This window comes from Tamandua tetradactyla, chromosome 2 (assembly GCF_023851605.1).
Source record: "Tamandua tetradactyla isolate mTamTet1 chromosome 2, mTamTet1.pri, whole genome shotgun sequence".
Taxonomy (NCBI): domain Eukaryota; kingdom Metazoa; phylum Chordata; class Mammalia; order Pilosa; family Myrmecophagidae; genus Tamandua; species Tamandua tetradactyla.
In genome coordinates this window covers 77,579,493-77,601,020 of record NC_135328.1, presented here as the reverse complement: position 1 = coordinate 77,601,020, position 21,528 = coordinate 77,579,493, and the positions used below count along the sequence as shown (strand labels likewise).

General features: G+C 41.5%; 1 pseudogene; it reads left to right on the top strand.

Moving 5' to 3' along the window:
- Positions 1–8,407: 8,407 nt before the first annotated feature.
- On the top strand, positions 8,408–21,523 carry LOC143656928 (uncharacterized; annotated as a pseudogene).
- The last annotated feature ends 5 nt before the right edge of the window (positions 21,524–21,528 follow it).

Genomic DNA, 21,528 nt, shown 5'->3' with positions numbered 1-21,528 from the left:
CTTTCTGGGAGATTGATTTTTTCTTCCAAAATTTTAATTGAGTTTTTAATTTTTTGGCATTATACTTCTAATTCCCAAAATGTCTTTTTAGCCTCTGACTATTCCTTTTTCATGGCATCCAATTCTTGTTTCATGGATACAAAATCCTGTATCTCTGAAGATATTAATGCCATTGAGTTTAATATTGTTCTTCATATTAGAGACTTTTCTCAAATGCATTTTTCCATTTGAAGCCTCTGCTGATTTAGCCTATATAAAATTGCCATTCTCCTTTAACATTTCCATTCTCCTTAACCTTACCCTTGCATTTCCAAAACCTTTTTCCTAATTTTTAAAAAATATTTTCACCTTTTTGGATGCCAATATAATTTTTGTTTTTGTCTGCCCCTCCCTTCTAGTATTTTAGCTCCTTGAGTACAAGGACTATGTATATTTTTGGTGGGTCTGTTTTATTAGTATCCTCATCATTTAGACAAAATCTAGAATAAAATAAACAGTAAATATTTGTTAAATGTTTAGTAATCCCCTTATTTATCAGAGCAAGGAACTAAAATGCTGTGCAGGTAGTTTTACCTAAATCTACCAGTGCAAGTAGATTGATGGGCCTGTTTGGTGCAGTGTATTACTGTGGGTGATCTGACTGGGCTGTTTCACTTTTAGTTATTTTCTCTGACCTGCCTGAAGAGTGTAAGTATGGCTGCCAACATTATGGGAGCCAAATGGGGATAAAGGCTGGGGCAGAGGTAGATTGGAGTGTGAGCCTTCAGCACTCAGTATGTAATCTCTTATGTAATGTCTGGTTTCAGTATAGTACTCCCTTTGCCTTCAAATGTGTCTGGTGTCCCTAATTCAAAGACCCTCTGTTTTACCTTCTGTAATAGAGAATCTGTCTCCCTTTCTTATGTTTGACTGCTTTCAAGCCCTATCACATCCCTTTACCCTTCTGCCCCATACCAGGACAAACCAATAAGAAAGCTCCTCCTTTGACACCAGTGGGAAGTTCAACCCCCTTGGCCCACTCCTAACCACACTAAAACCCTAAGCCTATCTCTTCTCCCTTCTCTTTCAGGCCATTTTTGAACATGCCTGGGAATCCATCATGCTCTCCCCAGAAAGCCTCTTTGAGTAGTAAACCTTTCCATGTACTCTTTCTGTGTGTATGGCCCATTAGTCTCAACATCCATTCCAAATTTTGGGTGACTGGTTCATCCCATTTTGGGGGTGACCACAAAACTTTCTTCAGGGAATAATATTCCTCCAGTCTTCTGCCAGGGTAGGCCATGAGCCTAAACTAGCTGGGGAGAAAGTATGAGGGGATCTAGAGGTCTAACAGCTTCTTAAACTCACATTCAACCAATCTCTCTGCTTTTAGCCCCTCTTTAACAGGCACAACGGGTCCACCATTCTTGAGCTTTAGGGCTATGGCAGTGTAAACTGGTTTTGTCCTCAGTTTCCCCCACTTCTGGCTTAGAATTAAGCTTTCTTGGGCCTGCCAAGTCAGTTACCATCATCTATCTCTTAATCCTCTCAACAAATTGTTGTTGTTGTATCTTCTCTCTCTCTCTCTTTTTCCACCTTTTTTTTTTTTTTGCCCTTGTGGGTTCATACCTTCAGGGAAAAAAAAATTCTTTACTCTTTTTGTTTTTTTTGGTGGGTTTTCAGGAGGGTACAAATGTAAAAGTATTTTTTAATCCACCAGCTTTAATTGATGAGACCTACTTTTCACCATATACCATTCTATACTGTTTTAACCTTTATCTTCTATGAATGGCTTTGTCCAGTTTACCAAAAAAAAAGGAAGAAGAGAAGCTCCAATGAGCCAAAAGGAAATGCCTGGAGGAAATTTTCCACTAGTTGTAATAAAAGAGAACTGTGTCCTCATTCATTGCCTGGAAGATGGATTCAGTACCTCTCTTGAGAGAGAGAAAGAGACAGGACTAGAATAGGGAACTCTCAAGGTTCTTCCAGGGTGCTCCAATATGAAGAAAGGAATGTTAGGGCTTTCAGAGGGAAGAATATGGCAAGAGGGAAGGCTTGTCACCTAAAGACTCTGAGAAAAATCAACAGGCTTCTGAGGTGGGCTCTGCCACCTTGACAGTGTTATGTAGCTCATAATTGCTTGTTCCATGAAATAAAAGGTCACTTTCTGACTGCTGAGTTAGGAGCTGTTTGAGGAGAAGGTTCATCCTGGAAGGAGAGAGCAAAACAGAACTTGTTCTTGCTTTGTCTAGATTTCACTTCGTCTTGAACTCCTTGAAAATGATGGCTCGCAAACATCTGGGCTGTTCACTGAGCCACAAGGCTGGCACCTCTTAAGTGAGAGTCTCTCAGACTCTTGAGTGGGCACCTGCCTCACCCAGACCTGCTCCTGGTTCTCTGGGTTTCTGGTCTCCTTTTTCTTCCATTAATGTTCTTGCTTCCGCTGTCTAAACCTGATGCTCAACACTGTGTTCCTAGTAAGACTTGTGTCCCCTCCTTTGCCAAAAGCCCCCACCCCCACCCCCGCCTAAGGATTTTAGGCTGCCTGGATATGTGCCTGAATAAATACAGGCTATGGCCCTTGACTTTGGCTGCCCGAGACCTACTTATTTTTTAAGGGGAAAATATTAGAATAGAAAACATCAGAATGCATTATGCATAGTAAAGATAATTTTTTCTTGAAACTTGAAATATTTCTTATTTTATCTAAAATAATCTTACTGTCTGCCAGTGTGAAAAACTTTTGAAAGGTGACCTAAGGAGTTGCTGAGGTCAGAACTTCCCTGATCCCCTCTGATCTTGCAGATAGGATCTAAATTCTGATCTCCTCAGGAGAGCTAATGCTATCTAACTGGAACCTGGAGGCATAACTCTGATGGCCTGACAAGCTCAGATGGCAATTCTGGCAACAGTTAGCTCTGGGGCGCCAATAGATTCTTCCACAATTGGAAGTTGAGAGTGGAATTTAATCTGGCTGAGCTCATCATACAGTAGAAAACGCCATCAGGAGAGGGCAGGTGTGGGGAATATATGTTTAAGACATTTGTAAGTTTGCTCTGTGTTTGCATGTCTTCAAGCAGTGGAAAACCACTGCTCGTCTGCCTGTTTGTTGACTTGAAGCTGATTCCAGCTTAAGATATCTGTCTTTGTTGTGTCGTTTGCATATTTGTTGGCTTTGCTTATCTGTAGCATTTGCTTATCTGGAACATATCCTCCTACTCATGGGAAAATTCCTGCTTCTTTCTTAAAATTAAAGATACCTCCTCAAAGCAAACGGGAACCTCCCCTGGTGTTCAATGGGAAGCTTAATTCCAAATAGCCCCTTTACCCAATAAACAGCTAGTTGAAAATAAACTCAAGGCTCTAGCTCTTGCTTGGGACAGAGACTTCCTTGCTTTCTGATTTTGTGTCAAAGAGTTTTCTTCTCATGCTGATTCTTTGCAGGACAAAGAATAACTGCCATAGGAGCTGTCATCCATAGGCAGGGAGAGCTGCAACCCAAAGACAACATGGGTATCAGGAGCCATCCTTGGGGAGGCAGGTCTCATGTCTTCTTCTTTTTTAATGCAATTTTATTGATATATATTCACATACCATAAAATCATCCAAAGTATACAATCAGTGGTTCACAGTATCATCATGTAGCTGTGCATTCATCAAGACAATTTTTGAACATTTTCATTACTCAAAAAAATTAGCATAAGAATAAAAATAAAAGCAAAAAAGAACACCCAAACATCCCATATCCCCCATATCCCCTATTATTTATTTATTTTTTGTCTTTCTTTTTCTTCATCTGTCCATACACTGAATAACACATTGTCAGTCACAAGGTTTTCACAATCACACGTTCATACCTTAAAATCTCTATAGTTGTTCAGTCATCTTCAGAGAATCAAGGCTACCAGATTACAGTTCAACAGTATCAGGTATTTTCCTCTAGCTACTCTAATGCACCGAAAACTGAATTGGGATATCTATATACTACAAAAGAATAATCTCCAGAATGACCTCTCAACTCTACCTGAAATGTCTCAGCCACTGAAACTTTATTTTGTTTCATTTCTCTTCCTCTTTTGGTCAAGAAGTGTTTCTCAATTCCATGATGCCAGGGCCAGGCTCATCCTGGGAGTTCTATCCCACATTGCCAGGGAGATTTACATGCCTGGGAGTCATGTCTCACGTAGGTGGGGGAGGGAAGTGAGTTTACGTGGAAACTTAGCTTAGAGAGAGAGAGGCCATATATGAGCAACAAAAGAGGTTCTCAGGGGTAACTCTTAGATATAATCATAACTAGTCTTAGCTTCTCCTTTGCAGGAATGTGTTTCATAACGGTAAGATCCAAGATTGAGGGCCTGCCCCATCAATTTGGCAGTCTCCAATGCTTGTGAGAATATCAGGTCTTCCCTAGGTGGGGAGGTTTAATATTTCCACCCTTTTCCCCAGTCCTGCAAGGGGTCTTTGCAAATACTTTTTTATCTTCTGCCCGGATTATTCTGGGATAAATTAAGGCATCACACCAACCTGTATAAACTAACAAGATCTCACTCCCTATTCAAGATTCCATGTAATTATGGTGTTAGAATAAGCTGACCATACAAGTTAAATTAGATAGTGTGCCAGCGAAAATATAAATTTACATCAACTAAACATCTCTTCCTTTGGTCTCACACAGAAGTTGAAGTTTTAAAGTATAGTCAATATCATCCTTTACCTTTTATTCTGATTTATCTTAGTCCTAACCAGATCAGCTTCATTCACATCTCTAGCTGAAGTCTGATCACTTTTTCAGTGTTTTAAACAGTTGCTGCATGGGATAATGCTGACTTCCATAGCTGCAGAACTCTGAGTTCTCAGGTATCACACAGATACCTGGAGTTCCAGGGAATAACCAGGTTATACACAAAGAGCTTAGCATCTCAGAATTTAGAAATAACAGTTACCATTCTGGAATATACGTGACTGCTGTAAGAGCTTATAATGTAGGAACCTTTACAATAGGTCTCCCCTTGATAACCTATACTGTCAGTCAATTCTCAAATTTTGCATATTATAATTAGTCCATATTAGAGATAGGTATTATATGTCTTCTCATTTCTGGCTTATTTCAGTCAACATACTCTCCTCAAGTTTCATTCACCTGGTTGCATCCTCACAACTTCATTCCTTCTTGCAGCTGCTCAGTAGTCCATCGTATATACATACCGCAGTTTCTCCTTCCATTCCTATAGCCACGTACCCTTAGGCCACCTCTATCCATTGCAAATCACTTACACTGCTGCCGTAAACACAGTGTGCAAATGTCCATTTGTAGCTCTCAGTTCCTCCAAGTATACACCTAGCTACAGGGTTGCGCAACCCTACTCCTAGCCTCCTGTGGAGACACCACACTGCCCTCTAGAGGGGCTGCACCTCTCCTGTAGCACCAGTAACTGGGTACATCCCTCTACACATTTTCTCCAGCACTTGTATCTTTCTGTTCATTTTTAAACAGTTTTATTCACACTCCATACAATCCAACCTAAGTAAAAAATTAGTGTTTCCCGGTATAATCTCACAGCCATGCTTTCACCACCACAATCTATAGGAGAACATTTCCATTTTTTCTGCAAAGAATCCCATATCTCTCCCCTATATCCCCCCCTGCCCTTTATTGACATTTAGCTTTGGCATTTTGCCTTTGTTACATTCAATCTCATGTCTTCTTACGGCCAGAGCCCAGCCACGATAGATGGGGTCAGTTCTGGGAGTACAATTTAATGCTGTGACAGAACTTACCTCCAGGGTGGGGGTGGTAAGGCAGCAGCTGCCCTCCCTGCCTGGGCAGGAAGAGGCTGCAGAAGTGAAATGTAGCATGTTTTAGGGCTCAAGGGCCAGGCAGAGGGGGTGTGAGAGTAGGAACTAAGGCAGAGATGAGAGTAGGAGGTGTGAAAATTTGGGGAAGGAGAACTTCTCAGAAGCAGGTCCTGGCATTGTCTGTCTCTCCCCCAATTTAGGAATTTCACTCTCAGACTCTGGAGAAGGAAGGGAAAACAATACTTGCCATTTCTCTCTGCTTAATCTGACCCCCTCACCCAGCCCTACCTCATCTCTTGTTCGTAATTGTATGGAAAGGTGGACACTTATTTTTAAAATTAATTTTTAAACTTTTTAAAAATATAACAACAAACAAACACAAACATTCTTAATCAGTAAGGGTGGGCACTTTTTGAAAATCCATGAAATGTTTATCGTTTGTTGATGTATGCAAGGAGATGACCAAATGATTCTCTAAAAATGTTACCTCAAATCCAGTCAATGTTTCCCTGAAACGGCTCTTCCTAAAATATATTAGTAATTTTTTCACATGAAGAGAAATCTGAGTGCTATATCTGTTCATTTTGGGAATCATCAAAGAATTTCCATGGTTCAGAGGAGGGCTAAGGGCCCCTAACTGATGTATTATGTGTTCCCCAGCTCTGCTGCTAATGAGAAAGATTAAAGCTCTTGGTGTCTAGTCTGGAAATTTCCTGGCAATAACCGTTCCCCCACCTATAGAATATACCGCCTCCAGTTGTCATAAAGATCATCAGAGTTTAGTATAAAAGGATGATCTTCTGGCTGGTCCCAATCTTTTCCACTTTCTTCAAGGCCCTTGGCCTCATAAGGAGACGTCTCATTTTTTGTAGACAACTTTTTCTCTTTCTTCTCTCAAAAGTATGAACTGCTTCATCTTCTCTCTTCCTCCAACTGTGTCTTGGTGTTCAGATACACTCTTCACATTCCCCTCTTTCTTTGAAGTGAATTCTGTTGGGTCACTTGATTTTAAGCCACAGAAGCCCAGCTCAAATAAGCATAAGCAAAAACATGATTTTACTATAAAAAGGTCTTGGCATATCTTGGAAACCTTTGTATGTGGCTGGATCTCTCCAGGCATAACTGGAGGAAGGGTCTTCTTTTCCATCTGGATTAATCTCCTCTCTATACAACTCTTTGGGATTGCTTCATTCTTCTCTCGCTGTTGTCCAGTTCTACCTGCTCCTCCATCAACCTGAAGGAACAGGCTGCCAGTAGTGCCCAGGTTAATATTGCCTTCATTCCCAGAGGAAGTCAGACGGAGTTGAAACAAGCTGTTTCAACTGAAGAGATTCTGATTCCTAATTCCCACTAATTCATTCTGATCCATGAGTTTGGGTCAAGACCCACTCCTGGCCCAATGCCCCCTGTAACCATGGCTGTTCTCATAAGGAGATGGAAGGCTGGTGGTGGAAGGTAGGCTGGTGGAAGGCTGGTGGAAGGCTGGTGGTGGAAGGTAGACTGGTGGAAGGCTGGTGGTGGAAGGTAGGCTGGTGGAAGGCTGGTGGTGGAAGGTAGGCTGGTGGAAGGCTGCTGGTGGAAGGCTGGTGGTGGAAGGTAGGCTGGTGGAAGGTAGGCTGGTGGAAGGCTGGTGGTGGAAGGCTGGTGGTGGAAGGTAGGCTGGTGGAAGGCTGCTGGTGGAAGGCTGGTGGTGGAAGGTAGGCTGGTGGAAGGCTGGTGGTGGAAGGTAGGCTGGTGGAAGGCTGGTGGTGGAAGGTAGGCTGGTGGAAGGCTGGTGGTGGAAGGTAGGCTGGTGGAAGGCTGGTGGTGGAAGGTAGGCTGGTGGAAGGCTGGTGGTGGAAGGTAGGCTGGTGGAAGGCTGGTGGTGGAAGGTAGGCTGGTGGAAGGCTGGTGGTGGAAGGCTGGTGGAAGGCTGGTGGTGGAAGGCTGGTGGAAGGTAGGCTGGTGGAAGGCTGGTGGTGGAAGGTAGGCTGGTGGAAGGCTGGTGGTGGAAGGCTGCTGGTGGAAGGCTGGTGGTGGAAGGTAGGCTGGTGGAAGGCTGGTGGTGGAAGGTAGGCTGGTGGAAGGCTGGTGGTGGAAGGTAGGCTGGTGGAAGGCTGGTGGTGGAAGGCTGGTGGAAGGCTGGTGGTGGAAGGCTGGTGGTGGAAGGTAGGCTGGTGGAAGGCTGGTGGTGGAAGGTAGGCTGGTGGAAGGCTGGTGGGGTGGAAGGTAGACTGTCCCTAGAAAATAGAAGCAAAAGGTCCAAGAAAAGGAGAGGAGCTGGGACAGTACAATACAGTAATGTCTATTCCATATCATCCCTTCTCTCCAGGCAAATCACAATATCTTGAGTCTTCAATTCCATCTCATCCCAAATCCTTTGAGATCTAGTTTCAATAATTACCCTCTTTTTCTTTTTACATTTATAATCTGTTTCTTTACTTGGGTTTTCCTTCTCCTTAGACTCAAATTAGCTTCTATACCAAAAAACTCTCCATAATCCTTTATGCTCCTGCCCAATCTAGGTACCTATCCTCTCTGCCAAATGAATGTCATCCGTCCCTTGTTCATATGCTGTAATCTGGCCTCCTCCCTTTTCATTTTTGCCACCTCCACTTCCCCAAGGTGTTTCTTGGGGAAAAGGCTGAAGACTATGCATAGTGAAGGGGGCACAAAGGTTATAGGCCATCCAGAAGGGCCCTTCCAGTGGGTATGATGTCTCTGAGGTACCAGTGCTCACAGCACATCTCAGGACCCAGATTGCCCAGTCCCATGAGGCCCTCAGGACTATGAAACATAGTAGTGACGGTCCCTGACCTTTGTAGCTTCCTGGTTCCAGAGAGTCTGCGGCCACAGCACCACCTGGACCACACCCAGACTGCTGAGAGTCAGCTTGTTTTCCAAAACCTATCTTGGTGAAAGGGACCTTCTCAGGCAAGGGCTGGAGGGCACGCAGCGACTTGGGCCGTTTGCTTCCTCAGACAGGGATAACCTTCCGGCCAGTCCTGTGCCCTGTGCATTGAAGGGGGAAAGGTAACAACCACAGGTTCAAACAGAACTGCTTCTGTAAGACTACGAAAGCCAAGCCCTCATACTCGCTCACCAACCCACTTTTCTGCTGCTCTCAGCTATACGAGTGCTGGTGGGGGCAATCTACTTTATGGAACCCTCTGCTCTTTTAGTTTCTAAAAAACTTTATTATGAAGACATTTGAAACACATTCCAATAGAGAGACCAGTTTATTGTGTTTAGTACCCAGTTTCAACAATTATCCACTCAAGCCAGTGTTTTTCCCTCTGTCCCTTCAAATCAGCACCCTCCTCCATTATTTCAAAGCAAATCTCACATATTATATTTTATCTGTAAATATTTCAGTATGTATCTCTAAACCACAACTCTCCTATTTTGTTTATTTCTGGTATTGGTCAGTGAGGATTAGTGAAAACTTAGCTGATCTTTGTCCTCTGTTTCTGGCGAAGCAACCTCTGAATCTTTGGAATTTCCTGCGATGGAAATGTCTTTTGTTCCTCATGGTGGGCCCAGGACCACCCCTGATAGTTCACATGCTATAGAGATGATGGGGGGCTCCAGCCACACCTGCAGTCTTAAGGTCGGAGGCTGACCACACCAGAAAGACTAAGTAGGTGATTGGGGGGTGGGGCTTCCAGCCACATCCTATCAGCACCTCTCTAACCTCTGTGAGGGGGCGGGGCTGCAGGTGGAGCTCAACCATGAGAATACTGATTCTATCAACCATACCTACGCAACGAGACCCCATATAGACTTGGGACACTTGAAACTCCATGAACTTCCATGCTTGAGAAGAGACGTCACTCTGCTGGGAGGGTGACGTGCTCTGATTCCATGTAGAAAGGTCATGGACGTTTGTTTGAGACCTTCCAAGACTTCACCCTATGCGTCTCTCAGCTTCTTATTTATATCCTTTTACTACAATAAACTTATAATCATGAGAATAGCACTTTCAGTGAGGTCTGTGAGTCATTCTAAGTGAACTATCAAACCCGAGGGGGTGGTGGGCACCCCTGAATTTGTAACCATTTGGTTGAAAGTGTGGGTGGCCTAGGCCCCCGAACTTATGACTGATGCCTGAAGGACAATCTTGTAGAGGATTGCCTTAATCAGTGGGGTCTGGCCCAACGCCAGGTAGAGTCAGAATTGAATTAATTGACTTATTGCAATATTTGCAGCTGGCATTTGAAGCAGCCATTGTGGTAGCTGATTGACTTTTTTGAGAACCATTACAGTTAGGTTTATTCAGGTATAATTTACATATACTAAAATTTTAGGTACAGTTTTCTAAGTTTTTACAAACTCATTCAGTCAGGTAACTTTCACAATCAGGATATAGAACAGTTGTTTTTACAAACTCAGTCAGGTAACTATCACAATCAGGATATAGAACAGTTCTATTATCCCTCCAAATTACTGCATGCCCCTTTGCAGTCAACTCCTTTTCTCCATCTCCTGGCAACCACCAATCTGTTTTTTGTTCCTATGGTTTTACCTTTTCTAGAACATCATAGTCATGGATTCATAGAGTATGTATCCTTTTGAGGACTCAGCTTTTAAAACATAACCATAAGTGCCTGCCCATGTGAAAAAAAAATAACCATAATACCATCATCATATTCCCCCTAAATCAACAATAATTCCCCAATATCACCAAATATCCACTGTTCACATTTCCCAGTGGTCCTAAAAAAAAAAAAAATATATATATATATATATATATATATATTTGCTCTGTATGATTTAGTATCTAACCAAAGTCTACACATTGCAGCTGGTTGTTATGCCTCTTGGATCTCTTTTAATCTGTAAATTTCCTTTTCATCTTTTAAAAAATGGTATTGTCATGAAAAGCTTCCCATAATCTGGATTTTACAGAGGGCATCTGCATGTTGTCATCTCTTCTGTTTCCTATATCTTTGTTACTAAAAATGGTCCAGGGACCAACAGCATCAGCATCACCTGGGAGCTTGATATGCACGATCTGGAACCATCCCGCAACCCCAAACCCCCACCCCCCACCCACCCCAAACCCCTTCAGGCCTCTCATCCCCTATCCTGCAGAACCTGCATTTTTAACATTTTTACCACAGTTTGTTTAGCCACTCGTCTGTTGATGGACATTTTGGCTGTTTCCATCTCTTTGCAATTGTAAATAACGCTGCTATAAACATTGGTGTGCAAATGTCTGTTTGAGTTTTTGCCCTTAATTCCTTTGAGTAGATTCCCAGCAATGGTATTGCTGGGTCGTATGGCAATTCAATATTCAGCTTTTTGAGGAACTGCCAAACTGCTTTCCACAGTGGTTGCACCCTTTGACATTCCCACCAACAGTGGATAAGTGTGCCTCTTTCACCGCATCCTCTCCAGCACTTGTCATTTTCTGTTTTGTTGATAATGGCCATTCTGGTGGGTGTGAGATGATATCTCATTGTGGTTTTGATTTGCATTTCTCTAATGGCCAGGGACATTGAGCATCTCTTCATGTGTCTTTTGGCCATTTGTATTTCCTCCTCTGAGAGGTGTCTATTCAAGTCTTTTTCCCATTTTGTAATTGGGTTGGCTATCTTTTTGTTGTTGAGTTGAACAATCTCATTATAAATTCTGGATACTAGACCTTTATCTGATATGTCGTTTCCAAATATTGATTCCCATTGTGTAGGCTGTCTTTCTACTTTCTTGATGAAGTTCTTTGATGCACAAAAGTGTTTAATTTTGAGGAGTTCCCATTTATTTATTTCCTTCTTCAGTGCTCTTGCTTTAGGTTTAAGGTCCATAAAACTGCCTCCAATTGTAAGATTCATAAGATATCTCCCTACATTTTCTTCTAACTGTTCTATGGTCTTAGACCTAATGTTTAGATCTTTGATCCATTTTGAGTTAACTTTTGTGTAGGGTGTGAGATATGGGTCTTCTTTCATTCTTTTGCATATGGATATCCAGTTCTCTAGGCACCATTTATTGAAGAGACTGTTCTTTCCCAGGTGAGTTGGCTTGACTGCCTTATCAAAGATCAAATGTCCATAGATGAGAGGGTCTATATCTGAGCACTCTATTCGATTCCATTGGTCGATATATCTATCTTTATGCCAATACCATACTGTTTTGACCACTGTGGCTTCATAATATGCCTTAAAGTCAGGCAGTGCAAGACCTCCAGCTTCATTTTTTTTCCTCAAGATGTTTTTAGCAATTCGGGGCACCCTGCCCTTCCAGATAAATTTGCTTATTGGTTTTTCTATTTCTGAAAAATAAGTTGTTGGGATTTTGATTGGTATTGCATTGAATCTGTAAATCAATTTAGGTAGGATTGACATCTTAACTATATTTAGTCTTCCAATCCATGAACACGGTATGCCCTTCCATCTGTTTAGGTCTTCTGTGATTTCTTTTAGCAGTTTTTTGTAGTTTTCTTTATATAGGTTTTTTGTCTCTTTAGTTAAATTTATTCCTAGGTATTTTATTCTTTTAGTTGCAATTGTAAATGGGATTCGTTTCTTGATTTCCCCCTCCGCTTGTTCATTGCTAGTGTATAGAAATGCTACAGATTTTTGAATGTTGATCTTGTAACCTGCTACTTTGCTGTACTCATTTATTAGCTCTAGTAGTTTTGTTGTGGATTTTTCCAGGTTTTCGACGTATATTATCATATCATCTGCAAACAGTGATAGTTTTACTTCTTCCTTTCCAATTTTGATGCCTTGTATTTCTTTTTCTTGTCTAATTGCTTTGGCTAGAACCTCCAACACAATGTTGAATAATAGTGGTGATAGTGGACATCCTTGTCTTGTTCCTGATCTTAGGGGGAACGTTTTCAATTTTTCCCCATTAAGGATGATATTAGCTGTGGGTTTTTCATATATTCCCTCTATCATTTTAAGGAAGTTCCCTTGTATTCCTATCCTTTGAAGTGTTTTCAACAGGAAAGGATGTTGAATCTTGTCAAATGCCTTCTCTGCATCAATTGAGATGATCATGTGATTTTTCTGTTTTGATTTGTTGATATGGTGTATTACATTAATTGATTTTCTTATGTTGAACCATCCTTGCATACCTGGGATGAATCCTACTTGGTCATGATGAATAATTCTTTTAATGTGTTGTTGGATACGATTTGCTAGAATTTTATTGAGGATTTTTGCATCTATATTCATTAGAGAGATCGGCCTGTAGTTTTCTTTTCTTGTAATATCTTTGCCTGGTTTTGGTATGAGGGTAATGTTGGCGTCATAGAATGAATTAGGTAGTTTTCCCTCCACTTCGATTTTTTTGAAGAGTTTGAGGAGAGTTGGTACTAATTCTTTCTGGAATGTTTGATAGAATTCACATGTGAAGTCGTCTGGTCCTGGACTTTTCTTTTTAGGAAGCTTTTGAATGACTGTTTTTAACATTTTTAACAAGATCCCCAGGTGATTCAGCTCTTATAAATTGGTATTCAGAGCTAATGTCTTGATCTGGCTTAAGGTCAAATATTTGGCATGACTGCGTCACAGGTGGTGCTGCATCTCTCATTTCTGGACCCTGCACACCTGCTCCTCTCTATGCCTCTCTGACTGCTCCTTGTCAGCCAGGACTCGCGCTTCCTTGTAACTCGGCATCTGTAAATGTAGGCATGCCCAAGAAACTGCCCTTGACTCCTCACCATTCTCTCTTCCCACCATGTCTGAAGCAAGCTCATTTAACGTCTCCACTTCAGGTATCTTTTTTATCCAATTCACAAGTATTTTTTATAATCCTGTCTTGTCCTTGGTCTTCGAATTTGTATTCAGCTCCTAGAGAATATCTCTTTCTGGATATTCAGCCTGCACCTCTAACGCAACGAGTCAAAACCTAAATAATAAAATTCTCTTCTTTCCTCCCTTTTGGGTTAGTAACCCAACCATCTTCTGCTCACTCAGGCTAGAAAATTTGAAGTTATTTTCTACTGTTCCATGCCCCACATCTAATTAGTAATTAAGCTTTATTAATTCTCCTGTATTTGTCAGCCTTTAAGTAATGCTGGGATAAGAAGCAGTCCCTCATCTCTCAATCGTTTACAATACAAAGTTTTATTTTTAGCTCACATTATATGTTGGCTGTGGGTTGACTCAGCTCTGCTCTGCTCCATGTGTCTTCTTCATTCCAGGATCTAGGGCTAAGCAACAGCCTCTCTGGGATATGGCAGCAGGATAAGAGAAACAGATTTCAAAGCCTCTGCTTGATCATGGCACAAATCAATTCCATGCACATTCCACTGGCCATAGCAAATGACAGGATCAAGTTTCTTGTCAGTGAGAAGGAAAATGTGCCCCCCCCATAGGTGCCCACTGCAAGTCCCATGTATAATGTTCACATGGGATGTGGATATCTGGATTCAATAATACAACTTATCACAATTCCTTTGACACATCAATTGCATTCCCTTATTTCAGTTCCCTTTGCCATTGCCTTAAACTTCACTTCTCTCAGTTTATAACCCGCTTCTCAGGGAAGCCTTCCTGATACCCTCACATGGTTACCTGCTCTCTTGGAACTTGCACTCCCCTTTTTGGCACTTAGTACAATTGCAATTAATGATGCAATTATGTAATTTTTGACATTTCCTTTAGAATACAAGTTCTGTGATGGCAGACAGTATCTGTTTGTTTGTTTGTTTTTTACATGGGCAGGCACCGGAAATCGAACCTGGGTCCTCTGGCATGGCAGGCAAGCATTCTTGCCTGCTGAGCCACCGTGGCCCGCCCGAGACAGTATCTGTTTTGCTCACCATTTTATCCCTGCCGCCTAGCAAATTGTCTGGTACATTGCAAATATTCAATAATTATTTGTAAATAAATGAGTGCATACCTTAGTCATGCCCATCCCTCATTAGATGATATTGAGCCTACCAACAGTTTCTGACATCTAATTTATCCTTCTCCCATCAGGATTTCCTTCTTAAAGACTTACCCTTTTTTTTTGTGGTGGTGGTTATTATTATTACTTATTATAATCAGGGTAAAGACCGAAGATATAGGAGGATGGTGAAGAAAGATAAACTGTTTTGACTGGCTTTCTTGTACTAGGTGCTTTTTCTCATTTAGTCTTGTCTAGAACCTATGAGATAGTTATTATAAAGAAACTAAACTTCACAGAGGTGAAAGCCAGAAGACAAGGGCTACATAAATTTCTAATGACTTATTTTCCCATATTGTTTAAACCACATACACAGACACATACCACTTTGATGTTTAGTACTTGAAAAAAAAAAATCGGCTCTTCCCTTTGATTCATATGTGGCATATTTTGAATTAAATATTAATAATTCTGTATCACTTATTATGAAATGCCTTTAGAGCTCTCTCAATTTTTCATCTGAATTTCCTAACAACTCTAAGAAAAGTAGGGCAGTTGATTATTCCCATTTTACAGATGATTAAACGAAAATCCAAAGAGAACCCCCAGCAATGTCTTCCTATCCTACAGCCATCCTACAGCCAGAATTTTTTTCATTATAGGTTGTGATGGTTAGTTTCATATATTAATTTGTCTAGGCTAAAGTACTCAGTTATTCAATCAAACACTTATCTAGGTGTTGTTGTGAAGGTATTTTATAGATGAGGTTAATAGCTATTATCCATTGAGTTTAAATAAAAGATTTATTTGAGGTTGGTCTATGCAGGTTCTGGTGAGTAACGCTCAGAAAACTCCTTAGTGATGTCGGCTTGGAACCAGACATGGCCATGGAAAAATTGGAGACACAGTGAAAGCAAACTCAGAAGAAAGATAAAAAAGAGAAGCCGAAATCTAATAAGACTGAAGGGTCAGTAGAAAAACAGTAGGGGACTGTTTATGCCATAAATAAAAAAATAAAAAGGTAGGACCTTATGAAGATGACAGAATTCTCCTATATTAAAAAAGATAAAAAAGAAAGAAGAGAATCCGCCTCAAAAAGACATTATTTCTCCTAAAACTAACAACCTGAAAAAGAAAAAAGAAGGCATCTGAAAACAAAGTTGTTTCTCCTAAAATCAAAAAAGTAATAAGTGAGGAACCTTCTGAAGAATAAATAGGTGTTCCTAAGACTAAGAGGTTAAAAAAAGAAAAGGAAATGAATAGAGAAATTGGGGAGAAAAATGCTAAGCTGAAAAATGGATTCCCCCATTCTGAGCCTGGCTTTAAGTCCAATTAGCTGCAAGTGAAAAAAAAGTAACAATGAGTTAGAATAGAAAATACTTTTCTCTTATTTTCCCACATTTGACGTGACTATTAAAGTTTTCAAAGCTTGTGGGGTGACCATCCTGTTTCATAAACAAGCAAAGTTGTTTCACCCTGTCTATAGTGGAAAGGATTTCATTGCACAGACATGAACAGGAACTAGGAAGACATTATTCTTTGCCATCCCCTGGATTGAGAAACTTCCTGCAGTACAGAAAGAGAGGCCATTCTCCTCAGGTACTAGTTCCTGCATTACAAGGGAGTTGGCAAATCAAGTAAGCAGAGACTTTAGTGACATGACAAAAGCTGGTAGTGACTTGTTTTTAGGGTGAAATTCCCTTTGGAGGTCAAATTGAACGGGATTGATATCCTGGTTGGGACACCAGGTTGCATCAAAGACCACCTACAGAATGCAAGCTAGATCTCACCTGGATGAAGCTGACCAGATGCTGGTTATGGGTTTTGCTGATCAAGTGGAAGAGATTTTGTGTGGCATACAAGAAGAACTCGGAATACAATCCCCAGACGTTGCTTTTTTCTGCAGTTTGCCCTCGCTGGCTGTATAGGGTTGCTAAGAAATACATGAAATCTACATATGAACAAGTGGACCTGATTGGTAAAGACTCAGAAAACTGCAATAACTGTGGAGCACCTGGCTATCGTATACTCTTTTTATATCACCTGTGACCTTCCAGTTCAGCCTCTACCCTCTACTTCTGCCACTATTCCAGCTGAACCACAGGATTTGAAGTTCCCCAAAAGTATGTATTTTCTTAGATTTCCATTTGCATACATTGTTCCTTCTGTCAAATTCCCTGGTCTTACTGCTCTGCCTGCTAATCTCCTATTCATCTTGTCAATCTAAGCTCCCAGGCTACCTCCTCTACTGAGGGCCCCCTGCATGTCTCAGCATAGACTGCAGGCCCCCTACCTCTCTGCTTCCACATTTATGAGTATGCCTCCATTTTAGCAATTATGTTGTATCTTAATGGTCTGCGTGTCTCTACCACACTAAGCTCCATGAGGCCAAGAGCAATATTTTATTTGTCTTTATATTCTCCAGCACTTAATGTGGAACATTATACAAAGCAGGTGCTCAAATATTGCCTGACAGGTGTAGTGGTTTGAAGCTGTATGTACCCCAGAAAAACATGTTCTTAAAGTTGGTCATTCCTGTGGCTGTGAACGCATTGTAAATTTTTGGTGGTTCTAAGTGCATTGTTGGTTTTCTTAAATAAAAAAAATTAATTAAAAAATGAAGAAAAAAAAAACAACGTTGTATATAGGACCTTGTGATGAGGTTATTTCAGTTAAGGTGTGACCCACCTCATTCAGGATGGGTCTTAATCCTTTTACTGGAGTCCTTTATAAATGGAATGAATACAGAGAGAGAGAGGGAGAAGGAGAGGGGGAGGGAGAGGGGGAGGGAGAGGGGGAGGGGAGGGGGAGGAGAGGGGGAGGAGAGGGGGAGGAGAGGGGGAGGGAGAGGGAGGGAGAGGGAGAGGGAAGCAAAAAACTGAAATCAACGAATTCTGTGCCTTTTAAACATACAAAACCTCAAGCTTCCAATCAGAACCTTTTTACTTTCAGTATACACCCAGTCCTAGCATTGTCTGTGGTTTTCCAGGGTAGATTAGAGGAGGAGGGAAGCACTTCTAAGGAGAGGCCCAGTGACCACAGCAAGAAGTGGCCTGTCAGTAAACACCTGGAGAGCACCCTACAAAAGCCAGCAGGGGCTTCTTGTAGTGGCTGCAGTAGTGTTTTCCCTCCGAGCTCAAGTGGGCAGTCAGACTGTTAACCCCAAAGAAAGGATGACTTCCTCCCTAGGGCTCCTCTTCTACTTCCTTTTCTTGGCACCAGCAGCAATTTGGGGTTGGCTTTGGTTTTTCAGGGAAGCAAGATGTGTGGTCCATCATGAATTTTTGCCCTACCACACATGGCCTAAAACTGTGGTTCTAAAATTTGAGCTTGCATCAGAATCCCCTGCAGGGTGTGTTAAACCACAGACTGCTGGCCTATAGCCCCCTGAGTTTGAGTTAACCAGTCTGGGGTGGGACACAGCAGGTGGGACACATTTGGATTTCTAAAATGTTCCCTGGTGATGTAGACATTGCTCGATCTGGTACCCCATTTGGAGAATCACTGGGCTAAACTATGGGCCTCAAGCTATAACTACAATGACAAGTCCCTCTAACAGGAAAATACGAAATCTTCATCCTTGATCATAAACATTTTGCTTCATTTACACAACTAGCTGTTTTTTCTTTTTTGTTTTTTGCAGGGAAAACTTTGTGACTTGGTGATTTCCACTTTTGGAACCAGTTGAACTGGATATTTACAATCAGATATTTATTTCAACCAATAAGCATTGTTATAGTCTAAATATAGATGATGGGGCGGGCAACAGTGGCTCAGTGGCAGAGTTCTTGCCTGCCATGCAGGAGACCCAGGTTCAATTCCCAGTGCCTGCCCATACAAAAAAAAAAAAAAGAAAAAATAAATAAACGATGCTGGAAATCTAAGGGCAGTTCCTCAAAACCTGCTCCCTTGTGGATCTGTAGCACTGATGATGCTTAGATCAAAGTATCAGGAGCAAAATCATCATGCCAACTCAGCAGTTTCTCATTCCCTGCTATCACCTCCCCACCCCAGCTCTCAGTTTCCATCAGATATCAGAACTTAGTATTAAATCCTTAACAGTAGTTGCTAAGGCATTACATTGTAACTGTAGATCACTTCCAAAATTAATTATCTAATGTTAATTACTAAGGTTATACTTCTTGAAAAAAAATGTTAACAAGGAGAAATCAATGAAAAGATCAGAACAATTTTAACAGAGTTACAAGAAAAGACCCTAACTGGCAACTTCGTAGGAATGTAATTTGTGTTCTCAATGCTGCATATCATGGTCTCTCTGAGCAGTGGTAATTAGACATAATTAGACAGGTTTGATTCTCAACCAGAATTGTTATTGACCTTAAGAATTCCTGCAGAGGATGCAAACTCCCCGTCATTCCTCAGCAAGATTTGGTGCCAAAACTTACACGGTTTTGCTTTGTAACATCTCTAACATGGTGATGCATCTTATAACCAATGGCATTTTCTAATCACTGTTGGCCAGGCAGCAGTCGGGATGTGTCATCGCTGTCCGCACATGAACAGATTTGTTGGTTATTCCTGATGGAACCACTCGGCAACTATCATCTCCATGACTTCTGTCAACAGACATTGAGGACTATTTGGAAAAGGACCATGCTGCCTGCTGCCTGCTGCCTCGAAACCTCTCACCGACCCCTTCGGGTAAGATCCAGAAAGTGCCAGAATCAAAACCTCTAACATAGGTGTCAGTCACTTGAAAGAAAACAAGAATGGAGAACTCTTGAGAAATGCTGCTTCGCCCAGCTCTGTAATTACAGACACATAGACTCACTGTGTGGAACAACACACACACCAATGAAAAAATGATTCAGAAGAATAGAGATTTGGAATGTGAATAAATTATAGGAAATACCGAATAAATTTAATTAAAAAATTTTAAATAAAAAAGCATTACATATCATATAATTTGGAAGTATTTTTCTCTTGAACAGTCGCTCTAAGCCTTTTTGGACTGAGGACCCCTTTACATTCTTAAAGATTATTGAGAATTTTATATCCACATCTACATATTAGACATTTAAATTGAGTCTTAATACACAATACACAAGCACACATTCCATTAGCTGTCAGAGCGGTAATGACAACACACACCACGTAGCCTCTGGAAAACTCTAATGTATACTAATGAGAGAAAGGGTAAAAAGGTGTGGATAATGTCTTTTTTTCTCTTTTGCTTTTAGTTCTTTTTTTAAATTTTTATTGATAAAACCAAATAACACACAAATACGAACATTCTTAACGTATGAACATTCCATACTTGATGTGCAATCAGTGCTCACAATATCATCACATAGTTGTATATTCATCACCATGATCATTTCTTAGAACATTTGCATCACTCCAGAAAAAGAAAAAAAAAGAAACTCATACATACCATACCCCTTACCCCTCCCTCTCCTTGACCACTAGTATTTCCCTTTACCCAATTTAACATTTGTTCCCCTATTATTTATTTATTTTTAATCCATATTTTTTACTCATCTATCCATACCATAGATAAAAGGAGCATCAGACACAAGGTTTTCACAATCACACAGTCACATTGTGAAAGCTATAACATTATACAATCATCTTCAAGAAACATGGCTACTGGAACACAGCTCTACGGTTTCAGGCAGTTCTCTCCAGCCTCTCTAATACACCTTAAACTAAAAAGGGGATATCTATATTATGCGTAAGAATAACCTCCAGGATAACCTCTCAACTCTGTTTGTAATCTCTCAGCCACTGACACTTTATTTTGCCTCATTTCTCTCCTCCCCCCTTTTGGTCTAGAAGGTTTTCTCAATCCCTTGATGCTTAGTCCAAGCTCATTCTAGGCTTTCTGTCCCACATTGCCAGGGAGGCAGTGTGGCAGTTGGATACCGGGTGCATAGGGCTTAGATCCAAGGTCTCACTGGGCTGTCAGGCCTTGTTCTAGTTTGCTAGCTGCTGGAATGCAACACACCAGAAACGGATTGGCTTTCAATCAAAGGGGATTTATTTAGTTGATGTATAGTTCTTCAGAGGAAAGGCAGCTAACTTCCATCTGAGGTTCTTTCTTACGTGGGAAGGCACAGGACGATCTCTGCTGGCCTTCTCTCCAGGCCTCTGGGTTCCAATATCTTTCCCCGGGGTGATCCCTTTCTGCATCTCCAAAGGCCTGGGCTGAGCTGCTTGGGCTATGCTACATTGAGTCTCTCATTTAAGCACCAGCCGATTAAATCAAACATCATTCATTGCAGCAGGCACACCTCTTAGCCGACTGCAGATGTAATCAGCAACAGATGAGCTTCACATGCCATTGGCTCATTCCACAGCAATAGAACTAGGCACTTTCAGCTAGCCAAGGTGACACCTGAAACTAACTACCACAGGCCTGGACAGTGGGCAGTCCCTGCAGGATGGCCTTCAGGACTATCTAGTGAGAGAAAGCAATGCTAACCAGGACCTCTTCTTTCGGTCCCAACTTGGAGTCCTGGAACCACCCAAGGCAGAATGCAGCCACACACACCCACACACATGCACACACACAAAGGAGTTTGGCCTTCTCCAAGGACCTTGGGAGCAGGGCTGGGACCAGACTAGATTTGATTTAGAAACTATAGAATAGTTACAGCAGCAAAGCAAAGTGTGATGAGCAGATCCGAAGTCATCGTGACTGAGTTTGAATTCTGGTTTTGCCGCTTACTAGGTGGATAGGACTGTGACAGGAGACGCCTTAGGATCCAGCTGGGAGGATTAAATGAGTGAAACCTGGAAACTGTTCAATCAGCACCTGGCATGCAGTGCTGTATATGTGAGATCTTCTTTTGCACTTGAATGTCCTATAGATGTCATACTTGCCACCCTCTGCGTCCTCTGTGAGTTGGGACAGCTGAAATTTGACCCCACGTCTAAGTCTCTAGGTAGAAGACTAGATTAAAGGAA